General features: G+C 39.3%; 11 non-coding genes across 11 annotated transcripts; 5 read left to right on the forward strand and 6 right to left on the reverse strand.

The window, feature by feature from the left end:
* Positions 1 to 820: 820 nt before the first annotated feature.
* On the reverse strand, positions 821 to 892 carry TRNAQ-CUG (transfer RNA glutamine (anticodon CUG)). Its single transcript has one exon. It is a non-coding gene; the product is annotated as a tRNA-Gln (tRNA).
* A 2,368-nt stretch (positions 893 to 3,260) lies between these two features.
* TRNAQ-UUG (transfer RNA glutamine (anticodon UUG)) lies at positions 3,261 to 3,332 on the forward strand. The gene has a single exon. It is a non-coding gene; the product is annotated as a tRNA-Gln (tRNA).
* Positions 3,333 to 4,241: 909 nt separating this feature from the next.
* Positions 4,242 to 4,313, reverse strand: TRNAQ-CUG (transfer RNA glutamine (anticodon CUG)). Its single transcript has one exon. It is a non-coding gene; the product is annotated as a tRNA-Gln (tRNA).
* A 259-nt stretch (positions 4,314 to 4,572) lies between these two features.
* On the forward strand, positions 4,573 to 4,644 carry TRNAQ-UUG (transfer RNA glutamine (anticodon UUG)). Its single transcript has one exon. It is a non-coding gene; the product is annotated as a tRNA-Gln (tRNA).
* Positions 4,645 to 5,557: 913 nt separating this feature from the next.
* On the reverse strand, positions 5,558 to 5,629 carry TRNAQ-CUG (transfer RNA glutamine (anticodon CUG)). The gene has a single exon. It is a non-coding gene; the product is annotated as a tRNA-Gln (tRNA).
* A 3,361-nt stretch (positions 5,630 to 8,990) lies between these two features.
* On the reverse strand, positions 8,991 to 9,062 carry TRNAQ-CUG (transfer RNA glutamine (anticodon CUG)). The gene has a single exon. It is a non-coding gene; the product is annotated as a tRNA-Gln (tRNA).
* Positions 9,063 to 9,321: 259 nt separating this feature from the next.
* On the forward strand, positions 9,322 to 9,393 carry TRNAQ-UUG (transfer RNA glutamine (anticodon UUG)). Its single transcript has one exon. It is a non-coding gene; the product is annotated as a tRNA-Gln (tRNA).
* Positions 9,394 to 10,306: 913 nt separating this feature from the next.
* On the reverse strand, positions 10,307 to 10,378 carry TRNAQ-CUG (transfer RNA glutamine (anticodon CUG)). Its single transcript has one exon. It is a non-coding gene; the product is annotated as a tRNA-Gln (tRNA).
* Positions 10,379 to 12,757: 2,379 nt separating this feature from the next.
* TRNAQ-UUG (transfer RNA glutamine (anticodon UUG)) lies at positions 12,758 to 12,829 on the forward strand. The gene has a single exon. It is a non-coding gene; the product is annotated as a tRNA-Gln (tRNA).
* A 1,237-nt stretch (positions 12,830 to 14,066) lies between these two features.
* On the forward strand, positions 14,067 to 14,138 carry TRNAQ-UUG (transfer RNA glutamine (anticodon UUG)). The gene has a single exon. It is a non-coding gene; the product is annotated as a tRNA-Gln (tRNA).
* Positions 14,139 to 15,051: 913 nt separating this feature from the next.
* TRNAQ-CUG (transfer RNA glutamine (anticodon CUG)) lies at positions 15,052 to 15,123 on the reverse strand. Its single transcript has one exon. It is a non-coding gene; the product is annotated as a tRNA-Gln (tRNA).
* Between the last annotated feature and the right edge of the window lie 2,355 nt (positions 15,124 to 17,478).

Raw genomic sequence — 17,478 nt, forward strand, 5'->3', positions numbered from 1 at the left:
TTTCGCTCTCACTCTCTGGCATAACTTTTCATAAAAATCCACTTTTGTGCCTAGCACCTTAACCTTTATGCATTTTTTTTAAATGTATGAACAGTGAGGTCATTCTGAGTCGATGGGCAGATCTGCATCGGAAACATACATAAAAGATTTGAAATTTTCAAACTTAACTCAATGTTAAGAAACATGCTCAATCTGTGACCCAATGGATTCTCTTTTTACTTGAAGATGCAGCAACAACATTAATAATACAATTTTGGGAAAAGCAGCTCTATTGTATCGCCATTCTCTTTCAAAATTGTTAAAGGGTTAATCCTATGAAAAGCGACCACATTCAGAATCAATGATATTAATCAAGCGTCTTAACAGTCTTTACATGTTTGTAAAATGAAGGTATCAGTTTGAGATGAAAAATAGAACAAAGAACACACTTTTCTTAATTCACAAAAGGCCTGAGGTGTATAAATACTGTTTGTACCGACCAAGGGCCCATTCGTGAATGTACTTACTTTAGTTGGATCATACCTTTCTTCAAAGAAGACATCCACAATAAACGATAAGGGAAAGGTTCGACTGATGGTAAACTCTTACAGAGATTTGAATGCAAATTATTGGATTCAACCTCCAGGGTGCTACCATTACACCATGGGTCTTTCACATCACAGAAAGTGGTGGGTTTCATTGTGGCTAAAGAGCGTCATCCATGGAAAATCTTTCTTTTTTCAAATGCACCCAGGGAATAATGCTATGAAAGTGGGCGACACAGCAGCGTCATTGCTATTAAAACAAGACACTGAGAGGAAAACAAACACAGTAATTCCCAAGGTCCCACCGAGATTTGAACTCGGATCGCTGGATTCAGAGTCCAGAGTGCTAACCATTACACCATGGAACCTACATACTTAGTGACATGATGAACGTCATTGCAGCAAAAAAAGAGCCTTTTAGAGAATGTATGCAATATTCTTTTATCTTATGCCTCCAGAGGAAGAATCCTATCCAAATGAGCTGTAAAGCAAAGAGTTTGCTAATGCGCAACAACCAACCAAACAGTTCCACATTTGCATAATATCCTTGGGCTAGGAATATGAGTTTGTTAAAATGATGCATGAGATCTTGATTCGCATTTCTGTTACAACTCTGTCAGGTTGCACCAGCAAGGGGCCCATGGTGTAATGGTTAGCAAAGAACATTACTGAAGGGCCCCTCGGCCAGCCAGAAAGCCAAAATGGAGAGAACGGGCATGAACTGGTTGTGAATGAGCTTCAAAATGCGTTCACAGGTAATTGAACTGGTAATCTCCTCAGTTTATACACCTGGAACTCCTGTCAATAGCAACAGTCGGCAGCTGGGTTGCCAGACATTTCGTCGAAAAAAATTTGTCGACAGGACAATTGGTCGAAACCAAATGGTCGAATTGCTTTTGTTTTTTATTTTCACATTTTTTTTTGGGGGGGGGGTTTGAGGGGTCCCCCCAACCCCCTTTTTTTCTAAAAACCCCTTTTTTTCCCTAAACTACAACCTAAAAAATATATATATAAATAAATTAAAAAATCGACCATTTGGCTTTCGACCAAATTACGTCGACCAAATGTCTTTCGACCAAATGTCTTTCGACGAAATGTCCGGACAGCGGCAGCTGGTCTGTGTCAGTAATGGCAATTTGATTTTGCCATTTTCACAACTCCCTAATAAATGAACAAAATGTTCCATTTGTAGGCACAGTTACATGCAATGGTATGTATACCATGCTTAATAACCACAATAGTAGGCTCAGAGCACCATCCGCATTCTTACGTACAAAACATGTAAGGAAATAATCAGATCTTTTGCTCTGCAGGAGTCAGGCTTCTTTAAAGCCTGACAAAGTGGCAGAGTGCCATTGTAAACTGAGGCATGATGAAACCATGCCCAAGAACCCAGGCAGGTTAAACCCTTCCACTCATGCCCCTAGGCCCCGTACGGCCACGAACGGCCAGGTTCTATAGACAGGGCAGCTGGCATGGATTATGGACACTTTTAACATATGGTGGTTTTTCAACCTTATCTCCTCTGGGAGCAAAGCGCTGGACAGGGTTTCCTGTACGTTTTTGAGGTTCGCAGGGATCTATGTGTGGATGTTTCTTGGTGTGAAAAGCATGACACCTTTTGGGGTTGACACCAGGCTCTTCTGGGAGTTAATTTGCATAATCTCTACTTTCTATTTTATGTGACATGGGCTGCAGTTACATTGTTCTGTTAATAGAGGGCAACACACAGGTCATAGTTCCAAACAGGGGTGCACGGTCTGCTTGCTAGCTTACATTTACAGTTCTATTTGGGATTCACCGCCTTTTCATAAACTGAGTACTCTTCCGGAGTATTTCTAACTTATGTAGGTGTTTTGGGGGTGTTACGTGCCTTTGTATGACTGCTGAAAACCACTTGATATTAGACATTGATTGGAAACGACATAAAAAATCCTGACACATATTGTAAGCGGACATAAAATGACCTATATTAGCTAATATAAGTAAACAGACATCACTCCCCCCTCCCCACAAAAAGGGATGTATGCGTACACAAAAAATAAAAATGAAAAACAAGCAACTACTGCAGTTAAAATCTAAAAATGTAAATTCAGTTACATGATCATGACTCGGAAGGGGAAGTTAAAAAGTAAAAAAACACACGGTAGGAGAGAGGTTAGCTTTCCATGCCATGAGGGAGGAAGAGGTCTTCCAAGCACTGTTGTGTATGTTGGTCAATCCCTCTGAAACGCAAAAGGGATGTGCACATAGAAATCAAAGCAGTGTCATCCAGAGAGACTATTTAATTCTTTTTTTTTTCAAATTCTCAAAAGGAAGCTGTTATCAAATTGAACTTTTCATCACAGCCACTGCTAGGAAATCTATGTGCATAAAATGACAATACCCCCAAAGGAAAACAAAATATAGCTATAACATGTCAGATTACTAAATTCAGAGTCCAGCCTACTAACCATTAGACCATGGAACCTAAATACTTCCGCAAATGCTGAACTTCATTATGCCAAAACAGAGGCAGTCAGAAACAATATTTAATATTGCTTAATCATATGCCTCAAGAGGAAGAATTTGATCTACATGCTCTATAAAGCACAGAGATTGCTATAGCACAACGTCAATCGACAACATCGCTGTGTTTGTATGATATCAGTCAATTGGGACTATGAATCTGTAAAAATTGTAAATGTGCTCTATATTGCCATTTCTGATTCAACGCTCTCAGGTGCATCTTGCAATGGTTCCATGGTGTAATGGTTAGCACTTTGGACTTTGAATCCAACGATCCGAGTTCAAGTCTCGGTGGAACCGTTATCTTGCTCTTACACTCCATTTTCTAATTTCTCAAATTGCAATTCAACAGAGTTAATATTCAGAAGTTCAGTCGACTCAGGTAGCCGTTTTCACACACTCTCTCTCTCTCTGCACGACATTACATTTAAATGCACTTTGGTGCCTAATACCAATACAGTGATGCAACTACATATCGTTAATGTACAATCCCTAAGGTCAATCAGAGTGGGCACCCAGATATCTCTCAGAAACATTGTCCACAGATGAATAATGTCCAACCTTAACTCTATGAAAAGAAAAATGTACACACTATGTGCAGTAGATTCTCTGCTCACTGGAACATGCAGAAACAACATTGATGTGAAAAGATTGGAAAAAGCCCTATTTTATTAACATTAAAAAATGTTATACAATTATTTTGGTGAATCATATTCACTTTCACAATCATTCCTATGTTTCAAGCAATTTGATGGTCTTATTAAATGTGTAAAAAATGTAATTCTTTGAGTTGACAAACTGTATGGAGAGCAAACTTTTTATAACTTACAAGAGTTATGAGTTCTAGAAAGTAGTGCATTTACTGATCAAGTGCCCTTGTTTAAATGTACTTACTTTATTTGGATCACACCTTTCTCGAAAGAAGAAATAAACTCTAAATGATCAGGAAACAATTCAACTGATTTTAGGGGCCTCCTGGGCTTTGAATGCAAATCGCTGAGATCAAAAGCCAGTTTAATAGCCATTATACCTTGGAGCTTTGGAGATATGAGAGTGGGCAGTTTCTTTGTGGCAAAAGAGAGTCATCCCCAGAAACTATTAATATTCTTTGGTCAAAGAAGACTGCCATCAAAGTGGGCTGTAAAGCAAAGCTATTGCTGTTATATCTATCTGCAAATGAAAGGCAACTCTAAAAGAGAAGCAGCCCCAAGGTCCCACCGAGACTTGAACTCAGATCACTGGATTCAGAGTCCAGAGTGCTAACCATTACACCATGGAACCCACATATTCAGTAGCATGATGCACTACATTCTGGAAAAACAGAGCACATCAGAGAAAATATGTAATATTCCTATATCATTAGACTCCAGAGGAAGAATTTAATCCAAATGAGACATGAAGCCAATACTTTGCGATTGCACAGCATCCAACAGCAACAGTGCTGCTTCGATATAATATCAGTAAACGGTTACTATAGGTCAGTAAAAATCTTGACTGTTCCCTATATTCTCATTGCCCTTATGAAGCTCTGACCAACAAGGGTTCCATGGTGTAATGGTTAGCACTTTGGACTTTGAATCCAGCGATCCGATTTCAAGTCTCGGTGGAACCTCTCTCTTGCTCTAACACACTTTGTCTCCTTGTTGTCTTAAATTATAGGCCAAAGATAGTAATATTCATAAGGTTAGTGGTGTAGGGTATTCATTTTCGCTCTCACTCTCTGGAATAACTTTTCATAAAAATCCACTTTTGTGCCTAGCACCTTAACCTTTATGCATTTTTTTTAAATGTATGAACAGTGAGGTCATTCTGAGTCGATGGGCAGATCTGCATCGGAAACATACATAAAAGATTTGAAATTTTCAAACTTAACTCAATGTTAAGAAACATGCTCAATCTGTGACCCAATGGATTCTCTTTTTACTTGAAGATGCAGCAACAACATTAATAATACCATTTTGGGAAAAGCAGCTCTATTGTATCGCCATTCTCTTTCAAAATTGTTAAAGGGTTAATCCTATGAAAAGCGACCACATTCAGAATCAATGATATTAATCAAGCGTCTTAACAGTCTTTACATGTTTGTAAAATGAAGGTATCAGTTTGAGATGAAAAATAGAACGAAGAACACACTTTTCTTAATTCACAAAAGGCCTGAGGTGTATAAATACTGTTTGTACCGACCAAGGGCCCATTCGTGAATGTACTTACTTTAGTTGGATCATACCTTTCTTCAAAGAAGACATCCACAATAAACGATAAGGGAAAGGTTCGACTGATGGTAAACTCTTACAGAGATTTGAATGCAAATTATTGGATTCAACCTCCAGGGTGCTACCATTACACCATGGGTCTTTCACACCACAGAAAGTGGTGGGTTTCATTGTGGCTAAAGAGCGTCATCCATGGAAAATCTTTCTTTTTTCAAATGCACCCAGGGAATAATGCTATGAAAGTGGGCGACACAGCAGCGTCATTGCTATCAAAACAAGATACTGAGAGGAAAACAAACACAGTAATTCCCAAGGTCCCACCGAGATTTGAACTCGGATCGCTGGATTCAGAGTCCAGAGTGCTAACCATTACACCATGGAACCTACATACTTAGTGACATGATGAACGTCATTGCAGCAAAAAAAGAGCCTTTTAGAGAATGTATGCAATATTCTTTTATCTTATGCCTCCAGAGGAAGAATCCTATCCAAATGAGCTGTAAAGCAAAGAGTTTGCTATTGCGCAACAACCAACTAAACAGTTCCACATTTGCATAATATCTGTGGGCTAGGAATATGAGTTTGTTAAAATGATGCATGAGATCTCGATTCTCATTTCTGTTACAACTCTGTCAGGTTGCACCAGCAAGGGGCCCATGGTGTAATGGTTAGCAAAGAACATTACTGAAGGGCCCCTCGGCCAGCCAGAAAGCCAAAATGGAGAGAACGGGCATGAACTGGTTGTGAATGAGCTTCAAAATGCGTTCACAGGTAATTGAACTGGTGATCTCCTCAGTTTATACACCTGGAACTCCTGTCAATAGCAACAGTCGGCAGCTGGGTTGCCAGACATTTCGTCGAAAAAAATTTGTCGACAGGACAATTGGTCGAAACCATTTGGTCGAAAACCAAATGGTCGAATTGCTTTGTTTTTTATTTTCACATTTTTTTTTGGGGGGGGGGTTTGGGGGGGTCCCCCCAACCCCCTTTTTTTCTAAAAACCCCTTTTTTTCCCTAAACTACAACCTAAAAAATATATATATAAATAAATAAAAAAATCAACCATTTGGCTTTCGACCAAATTACGTCGACCAAATGTCTTTCGACGAAATGTCTTTCGACGAAATGTCCGGACAGCGGCAGCTGGTCTGTGTCAGTAATGGCAATTTGATTTTGCCATTTTCACAACTCCCTAATAAATGAACAAAATGTTCCATTTGTAGGCACAGTTACATGCTATGGTATGTATACCATGCTTAATAACCACCATAGGAGGCTCAGAGCACCATCCGCATTCTTACGTACAAAACATGTAAGGAAATAATCAGATCTTTTGCTCTGCAGGAGTCAGGCTTCTTTAAAGCCTGACAAAGTGGCAGAGTGCCATTGTAAACTGAGGCATGATGAAACCATGCCCAAGAACCCAGGCAGGTTAAACCCTTCCACTCATGCCCCTAGGCCCCGAACGGCCACGAACGGCCAGGTGCTATAGACAGGGCAGCTGGCATGGATTATGGACACTTTTAACATATGGTGGTTTTTCAACCTTATGTCCTCTGGGAGCAAAGCGCTGGACAGGGTTTCCTGTACGTTTTTGAGGTTCGCAGGGATCTATGTGTGGATGTTTCTTGGTGTGAAAAGCATGACACCTTTTGGGGTGACACCAGGCTCTTCTGGGAGTTAATTTGCATAATCTCTACTTTCTATTTTATGTGACATGGGCTGCAGTTACATTGTTCTGTTAATAGAGGGCAACACACAGGTCATAGTTCCAAACAGGGGTGCACGGTCTGCTTGCTAGCTTACATTTACAGTTCTATTTGGGATTCACCGCCTTTTCATAAACTGAGTACTCTTCCGGAGTATTTCTAACTTATGTAGGTGTTTTGGGGGTGTTACGTGCCTTTGTATGACTGCTGCAAACCACTTGATATTAGACATTGATTGGAAACGACATAAAAAATCCTGACACATATTGTAAGCGGACATAAAATGACCTATATTAGCTAATATAAGTAAACAGACATCACTCCACCTCCCCACAAAAAGGGATGTATGCGTACACAAAAAATAAAAATGAAAAACAAGCAACTACTGCAGTTAAAATCTAAAAATGTAAATTCAGTTACATGATCATGACTCGGAAGGGGAAGTTAAAAAGTAAAAAAACACACGGTGGGAGAGAGGTTAGCTTTACATGCCATGAGGGAGGAAGAGGTCTTCCAAGCACTGTTGTGTATGTTGGTCAATCCCTCTGAAATGCAAAAGGGATGTGCACATAGAAATCAAAGCAGAGTCATCCAGAGAGACTATTTAATTCTTTTTTTTTCAAATTCTCAAAAGGAAGCTGCTATCAAATTGAACTATTCATCACAGCCACTGCTAGGAAATCTATGTGCATAAAATGACAATACACCCAAAGGAAAACAAAATATAGCTATAACATGTCAGATTACTAAATTCAGAGTCCAGCCTACTAACCATTAGACCATGGAACCTGAATACTTCCGCAAATGCTGAACTTCATTATGCCAAAACATAGGCAGTCAGAAACAATATTTAAAATTGCTTAATCATATGCCTCAAGAGGAAGAATTTGATCTACATGCTCTATAAAGCACAGAGATTGCTATAGCACAACGTCAATCGACAACATCGCTGTGTTTGTATGATATCAGTCAATTGGGACTATGAATCTGTAAAAATTGTAAATGTGCTCTATATTGCCATTTCTGATTCAACGCTCTCAGGTGCATCTTGCAAGGGTTCCATGGTGTAATGGTTAGCACTTTGGACTTTAAATCCAACGATCCGAGTTCAAGTCTCGGTGGAACCGTTATCTTGCTCTTACACTCCATTTTCTAATTTCTCAAATTACAATTCAACAGAGTTAATATTCAGAAGTTCAGTCGACTCAGGTAGCCGTTTTCACACTCTCTCTCTCTCTCTGCACGACATTACATTTAAATGCACTTTGGTGCCTGATACCAATACAGTGATGCAACTACATATCGTTAATGTACAATCCCTAAGGTCAATCAGAGTGGGCACCCAGATATCTCTCAGAAACATTTTCCACAGATGAATAATGTCCAACCTTAACTCTATGAAAAGAAAAATGTACACACTATGTGCAGTAGATTCTCTGCTCACTGGAACATGCAGAAACAACATTGATGTGAAAAGATTGGAAAAAGACCTATTTTATTAACATTAAAAAATGTTATACAATTATTTTGGTGAATCATATTCACTTTCACAATCATTCCTATGTTTCAAGCAATTTGATGGTCTTATTAAATGTGTAAAAAATGTAATTCTTTGAGTTGACAAACTGTATGGAGAGCAAACTTTTTATAACTTACAAGAGTTATGAGTTCTAGAAAGTAGTGCATTTACTGATCAAGTGCCCTTGTTTAAATGTACTTACTTTATTTGGATCACACCTTTCTCGAAAGAAGAAATAAACTCAAAATTATCAGGAAACAATTCAACTGATTTTAGGGGCCTCCTGGGCTTTCAATGCAAATCGCTGAGATCAAAAGCCAGTTTAATAGCCATCATACCTTGGAGCTTTGGAGATATGAGAGTGGGCAGTTTCTTTGTGGCAAAAGAGAGTCATCCCCAGAAACTATTAATATTCTTTGGTCAAAGAAGACTGCCATCAAACTGGGCTGTAAAGCAAAGCTATTTCTGTTATATCTATCTGCAAATGAAAGGCAACTCTAAAAGAGAAGCAGCCCCAAGGTCCCACCGAGACTTGAACTCGGATCGCTGGATTCAGAGTCCAGAGTGCTAACCATTACACCATGGAACCCACATATTCAGTAGCATGATGCACTTCATTCTGGAAAAACAGAGCACATCAGAGAAAATATGTAATATTCCTATATCATTAGACTCCAGAGGAAGAATTTGATCCAAATGAGACATGAAGCCAATACTTTGCGATTGCACAGCATCCAACAGCAACAGTGCTGCTTCGATATAATATCAGTAAACGGTTACTATAGGTCAGTAAAAATCTTGACTGTGCCCTATATTCTCATTGCCCTTATGAAGCACTGCTCAACAAGGGTTCTATGGTGTAATGGTTAGCACTTTGGACTTTGAATCCAGCGATCCGAGTTCAAGTCTCGGTGGAACCTCTCTCTTGCTCTAACACACTTTGTCTCCTTGTTGTCTTAAATTATAGGCCAAAGATAGTAATATTCATAAGGTTAGTGGTGTAGGGTATTCATTTTCGCTCTCACTCTCTGGCATAACTTTTCATAAAAATCCACTTTTGTGCCTAGCACCTTAACCTTTATGCATTTTTTTTAAATGTATGAACAGTGAGGTCATTCTGAGTCGATGGGCAGATCTGCATCGGAAACATACATAAAAGATTTGAAATTTTCAAACTTAACTCAATGTTAAGAAACATGCTCAATCTGTGACCCAATGGATTCTCTTTTTACTTGAAGATGCAGCAACAACATTAATAATACCATTTTGGGAAAAGCAGCTCTATTGTATCGCCATTCTCTTTCAAAATTGTTAAAGGGTTAATCCTATGAAAAGCGACCACATTCAGAATCAATGATATTAATCAAGCGTCTTAACAGTCTTTACATGTTTGTAAAATGAAGGTATCAGTTTGAGATGAAAAATAGAACGAAGAACACACTTTTCTTAATTCACAAAAGGCCTGAGGTGTATAAATACTGTTTGTACCGACCAAGGGCCCATTCGTGAATGTACTTACTTTAGTTGGATTATACCTTTCTTCAAAGAAGACATCCACAATAAACGATAAGGGAAAGGTTCGACTGATGGTAAACTCTTACAGAGATTTGAATGCAAATTATTGGATTCAACCTCCAGGGTGCTACCATTACACCATGGGTCTTTCACACCACAGAAAGTGGTGGGTTTCATTGTGGCTAAAGAGCGTCATCCATGGAAAATCTTTCTTTTTTCAAATGCACCCAGGGAATAATGCTATGAAAGTGGGCGACACAGCAGCGTCATTGCTATTAAAACAAGACACTGAGAGGAAAACAAACACAGTAATTCCCAAGGTCCCACCGAGATTTGAACTCAGATCGCTGGATTCAGAGTCCAGAGTGCTAACCATTACACCATGGAACCTACATACTTAGTGACATGATGAACTTCATTGCAGCAAAAAAAGAGCCTTTTAGAGAATGTATGCAATATTCTTTTATCTTATGCCTCCAGAGGAAGAATCCTATCCAAATGAGCTGTAAAGCAAAGAGTTTGCTATTGCGCAACAACCAACTAAACAGTTCCACATTTGCATAATATCCGTGGGCTAGGAATATGAGTTTGTTAAAATGATGCATGAGATCTCGATTCTCATTTCTGTTACAACTCTGTCAGGTTGCACCAGCAAGGGGCCCATGGTGTAATGGTTAGCAAAGAACATTACTGAAGGGCCCCTCGGCCAGCCAGAAAGCCAAAATGGAGAGAACGGGCATGAACTGGTTGTGAATGAGCTTCAAAATGCGTTCACAGGTAATTGAACTGGTGATCTCCTCAGTTTATACACCTGGAACTCCTGTCAATAGCAACAGTCGGTAGCTGGGTTGCCAGACATTTCGTCGAAAAAAATGTGTCGACAGGACAATTGGTCGAAACCATTTGGTCGAAAACCAAATGGTCGAATTGCTTTTGTTTTTTATTTTCACTTTTTTTTTGGGGGGGGGTTTGGGGGGGGTCCCCCCAACCCCCTTTTTTTCTAAAAACCCCTTTTTTCCCTAAACTACAACCTAAAAAAATATATATAAATAAATTAAAAAATCGACCATTTGGCTTTCGACCAAATTACGTCGACCAAATGTCTTTCGACGAAATGTCTTTCGACGAAATGTCCGGACAGCGGCAGCTGGTCTGTGTCAGTAATGGCAATTTTATTTTGCCATTTTCACAACTCCCTAATAAATGAACAAAATGTTCCATTTGTAGGCACAGTTACATGCTATGGTATGTATACCATGCTTAATAACCACCATAGGAGGCTCAGAGCACCATCCGCATTCTTACGTACAAAACATGTAAGGAAGTAATCAGATCTTTTGCTCTGCAGGAGTCAGGCTTCTTTAAAGCCTGACAAAGTGGCAGAGTGCCATTGTAAACTGAGGCATGATGAAACCATGCCCAAGAACCCAGGCAGGTTAAACCCTTCCACTCATGCCCCTAGGCCCCGAATGGCCACGAACGGCCAGGTTCTATAGACAGGGCAGCTGGCATGGATTATGGACACTTTTAACATAGGGTGGTTTTTCAACCTTATCTCCTCTGGGAGCAAAGCGCTGGACAGGGTTTCCTGTACGTTTTTGAGGTTCGCAGGGATCTATGTGTGGATGTTTCTTGGTGTGAAAAGCATGACACCTTTTGGGGTGACACCAGGCTCTTCTGGGAGTTAATTTACATAATCTCTACTTTCTATTTTATGTGACATGGGCTGCAGTTACATTGTTCTGTTAATAGAGGGCAACACACAGGTCATAGTTCCAAACAGGGGTGCACGGTCTGCTTGCTAGCTTACATTTACAGTTCTATTTGGGATTCACCGCCTTTTCATAAACTGAGTACTCTTCCGGAGTATTTCTAACTTATGTAGGTGTTTTGGGGGTGTTACGTGCCTTTGTATGACTGCTGCAAACCACTTGATATTAGACATTGATTGGAAACGACATAAAAAATCCTGACACATATTGTAAGCGGACATAAAATGACCTATATTAGCTAATATAAGTAAACAGACATCACTCCCCCCTCCCCACAAAAAGGGATGTATGCGTACACAAAAAATAAAAATGAAAAACAAGCAACTACTGCAGTTAAAATCTAAAAATGTAAATTCAGTTACATGATCATGACTCGGAAGGGGAAGTTAAAAAGTAAAAAAACACACGGTAGGAGAGAGGTTAGCTTTACATGCCATGAGGGAGGAAGAGGTCTTCCAAGCACTGTTGTGTATGTTGGTCAATCCCTCTGAAACGCAAAAGGGATGTGCACATAGAAATCAAAGCAGAGTCATCCAGAGAGACTATTTAATTCTTTTTTTTTCAAATTCTCAAAAGGAAGCTGCTATCAAATTGAACTATTCATCACAGCCACTGCTAGGAAATCTATGTGCATAAAATGACAATACACCCAAAGGAAAACAAAATATAGCTATAACATGTCAGATTACTAAATTCAGAGTCCAGCCTACTAACCATTAGACCATGGAACCTAAATACTTCCGCAAATGCTGAACTTCATTATGCCAAAACAGAGGCAGTCAGAAACAATATTTAATATTGCTTAATCATATGCCTCAAGAGGAAGAATTTGATCTACATGCTCTATAAAGCACAGAGATTGCTATAGCACAACGTCAATCGACAACATCGCTGTGTTTGTATGATATCAGTCAATTGGGACTATGAATCTGTAAAAATTGTAAATGTGCTCTATATTGCCATTTCTGATTCAACGCTCTCAGGTGCATCTTGCAAGGGTTCCATGGTGTAATGGTTAGCACTTTGGACTTTGAATCCAACGATCCGAGTTCAAGTCTCGGTGGAACGTTATCTTGCTCTTACACTCCATTTTCTAATTTCTCAAATTACAATTCAACAGAGTTAATATTCAGAAGTTCAGTCGACTCAGGTAGCCGTTTTCACACTCTCTCTCTCTCTGCACGACATTACATTTAAATGCACTTTGGTGCCTGATACCAATACAGTGATGCAACTACATATCGTTAATGTACAATCCCTAAGGTCAATCAGAGTGGGCACCCAGATATCTCTCAGAAACATTTTCCACAGATGAATAATGTCCAACCTTAACTCTATGAAAAGAAAAATGTACACACTATGTGCAGTAGATTCTCTGCTCACTGGAACATGCAGAAACAACATTGATGTGAAAAGATTGGAAAAAGCCCTATTTTATTAACATTAAAAAATGTTCTACAATTATTTTGGTGAATCATATTCACTTTCACAATCATTCCTATGTTTCAAGCAATTTGATGGTCTTATTAAATGTGTAAAAAATGTAATTCTTTGAGTTGACAAACTGTATGGAGAGCAAACTTTTTATAACTTACAAGAGTTATGAGTTCTAGAAAGTAGTGCATTTACTGATCAAGTGCCCTTGTTTAAATGTACTTACTTTATTTGGATCACACCTTTCTCGAAAGAAGAAATAAACTCTAAATTATCAGGAAACAATTCAACTGATTTTAGGGGCCTCCTGGGCTTTCAATGCAAATCGCTGAGATCAAAAGCCAGTTTAATAGCCATTATACCTTGGAGCTTTGGAGATATGAGAGTGGGCAGTTTCTTTGTGGCAAAAGAGAGTCATCCCCAGAAACTATTAATATTCTTTGGTCAAAGAAGACTGCCATCAAAGTGGGCTGTAAAGCAAAGCTATTGCTGTTATATCTATCTGCAAATGAAAGGCAACTCTAAAAGAGAAGCAGCCCCAAAGTCCCACCGAGACTTGAACTTGGATCGCTGGATTCAGAGTCCAGAGTGCTAACCATTACTCCATGGAACCCACATATTCAGTAGCATGATGCACTTCATTCTGGAAAAACAGAGCACATCAGAGAAAATATGTAATATTCCTATATCATTAGACTCCAGAGGAAGAATTTAATCCAAATGAGACATGAAGCCAATACTTTGCGATTGCACAGCATCCAACAGCAACAGTGCTGCTTCGATATAATATCAGTAAACGGTTACTATAGGTCAGTAAAAATCTTGACTGTGCCCTATATTCTCATTGCCCTTATGAAGCTCTGCTCAACCAGGGTTCCATGGTGTAATGGTTAGCACTTTGGACTTTGAATCCAGCGATCCGAGTTCAAGTCTCGGTGGAACCTCTCTCTTGCTCTAACACACTTTGTCTCCTTGTTGTCTTAAATTATAGGCCATAGATAGTAATATTCATAAGGTTAGTGGTGTAGGGTATTCATTTTCGCTCTCACTCTCTGGCATAACTTTTCATAAAAATCCACTTTTGTGCCTAGCACCTTAACCTTTATGCATTTTTTTTAAATGTATGAACAGTGAGGTCATTCTGAGTCGATGGGCAGATCTGCATCGGAAACATACATAAAAGATTTGAAATTTTCAAACTTAACTCAATGTTAAGAAACATGCTCAATCTGTGACCCAATGGATTCTCTTTTTACTTGAAGATGCAGCAACAACATTAATAATACCATTTTGGGAAAAGCAGCTCTATTGTATCGCCATTCTCTTTCAAAATTGTTAAAGGGTTAATCCTATGAAAAGCGACCACATTCAGAATCAATGATATTAATCAAGCGTCTTAACAGTCTTTACATGTTTGTAAAATGAAGGTATCAGTTTGAGATGAAAAATAGAACGAAGAACACACTTTTCTTAATTCACAAAAGGCCTGAGGTGTATAAATACTGTTTGTACCGACCAAGGGCCCATTCGTGAATGTACTTACTTTAGTTGGATCATACCTTTCTTCAAAGAAGACATCCACAATAAACGATAAGGGAAAGGTTCGACTGATGGTAAACTCTTACAGAGATTTGAATGCAAATTATTGGATTCAACCTCCAGGGTGCTACCATTACACCATGGGTCTTTCACACCACAGAAAGTGGTGGGTTTCATTGTGGCTAAAGAGCGTCATCCATGGAAAATCTTTCTTTTTTCAAATGCACCCAGGGAATAATGCTATGAAAGTGGGCGACACAGCAGCGTCATTGCTATTAAAACAAGACACTGAGAGGAAAACAAACACAGTAATTCCCAAGGTCCCACCGAGATTTGAACTCGGATCGCTGGATTCAGAGTCCAGAGTGCTAACCATTACACCATGGAACCTACATACTTAGTGACATGATGAACGTCATTGCAGCAAAAAAAGAGCCTTTTAGAGAATGTATGCAATATTCTTTTATCTTATGCCTCCAGAGGAAGAATCCTATCCAAATGAGCTGTAAAGCAAAGAGTTTGCTATTGCGCAACAACCAACTAAACAGTTCCACATTTGCATAATATCCGTGGGCTAGGAATATGAGTTTGTTAAAATGATGCATGAGATTTCGATTCTCATTTCTGTTACAACTCTGTCAGGTTGCACCAGCAAGGGGCCCATGGTGTAATGGTTAGCAAAGAACATTACTGAAGGGCCCCTCGGCCAGCCAGAAAGCCAAAATGGAGAGAAGAGGGCATGAACTGGTTGTGAATGAGCTTCAAAATGCGTTCACAGGTAATTGAACTGGTGATCTCCTCAGTTTATACACCTGGAACTCCTGTCAATAGCAACAGTCGGCAGCTGGGTTGCCAGACATTTCGTCGAAAAAAATTTGTCGACAGGACAATTGGTCGAAACCATTTGGTCGAAAACCAAATGGTCGAATTGCTTTTGTTTTTAATTTTAACTTTTTTTTTTGGGGGGGGTTTGGGGGGGTCCCCCCAACCCCCTTTTTTTCTAAAAACCCCTTTTTTTCCCTAAACTACAACCTAAAAAAATATATATAAATAAATTAAAAAATCGACCATTTGGCTTTCGACCAAATTACGTCGACCAAATGTCTTTCGACGAAATGTCTTTCGACGAAATATCCGGACAGTGGCAGCTGGTCTGTGTCAGTAATGGCAATTTGATTTTGCCATTTTCACAACTCCCTAATAAATGAACAAAATGTTCCATTTGTAGGCACAGTTACATGCTATGGTATGTATACCATGCTTAATAACCACCATAGGAGGCTCAGAGCACCATCCGCATTCTTACGTACAAAACATGTAAGGAAATAATCAGATCTTTTGCTCTGCAGGAGTCAGGCTTCTTTAAAGCCTGACAAAGTGGCAGAGTGCCATTGTAAACTGAGGCATGATGAAACCATGCCCAAGAACCCAAGCAGGTTAAACCCTTCCACTCATGCCCCTAGGCCCCGAATGGCCACGAACGGCCAGGTTCTATAGACAGGGCAGCTGGCATGGATTATGGACACTTTTAACATAGGGTGGTTTTTCAACCTTATCTCCTCTGGGAGCAAAGCGCTGGACAGGGTTTCCTGTACGTTTTTGAGGTTCGCAGGGATCTATGTGTGGATGTTTCTTGGTGTGAAAAGCATGACACCTTTTGGGGTGACACCAGGCTCTTCTGGGAGTTAATTTACATAATCTCTACTTTCTATTTTATGTGACATGGGCTGCAGTTACATTGTTCTGTTAATAGAGGGCAACACACAGGTCATAGTTCCAAGCAGGGGTGCACGGTCTGCTTGCTAGCTTACATTTACAGTTCTATTTGGGATTCACCGCCTTTTCATAAACTGAGTACTCTTCCGGAGTATTTCTAACTTATGTAGGTGTTTTGGGGGTGTTACGTGCCTTTGTATGACTGCTGCAAACCACTTGATATTAGACATTGATTGGAAACGACATAAAAAATCCTGACACATATTGTAAGCGGACATAAAATGACCTATATTAGCTAATATAAGTAAACAGACATCACTCCCCCCTCCCCACAAAAAGGGATGTATGCGTACACAAAAAATAAAAATGAAAAACAAGCAACTACTGCAGTTAAAATCTAAAAATGTAAATTCAGTTACATGATCATGACTCGGAAGGGGAAGTTAAAAAGTAAAAAAACACACGGTAGGAGAGAGGTTAGCTTTACATGCCATGAGGGAGGAAGAGGTCTTCCAAGCACTGTTGTGTATGTTGGTCAATCCCTCTGAAACGCAAAAGGGATGTGCACATAGAAATCAAAGCAGAGTCATCCAGAGAGACTATTTAATTCTTTTTTTTTCAAATTCTCAAAAGGAAGCTGCTATCAAATTGAACTATTCATCACAGCCACTGCTAGGAAATCTATGTGCATAAAATGACAATACACCCAAAGGAAAACAAAATATAGCTATAACATGCCAGATTACTAAATTCAGAGTCCAGCCTACTAACCATTAGACCATGGAACCTAAATACTTCCGCAAATGCTGAACTTCATTATGCCAAAACAGAGGCAGTCAGAAACAATATTTAATATTGCTTAATCATATGCCTCAAGAAGAAGAATTTGATCTACATGCTCTATAAAGCACAGAGATTGCTATAGCAAAACGTCAATCGACAACATCGCTGTGTTTGTATGATATCAGTCAATTTGGACTATGAATCTGTAAAAATTGTAAATGTGCTCTATATTGACATTTCTGATTC

This window comes from Ambystoma mexicanum, chromosome 5p (assembly GCF_040938575.1).
Source record: "Ambystoma mexicanum isolate Mex_15411 chromosome 5p, UKY_AmexF1_1, whole genome shotgun sequence".
NCBI lineage: Eukaryota > Metazoa > Chordata > Amphibia > Caudata > Ambystomatidae > Ambystoma > Ambystoma mexicanum.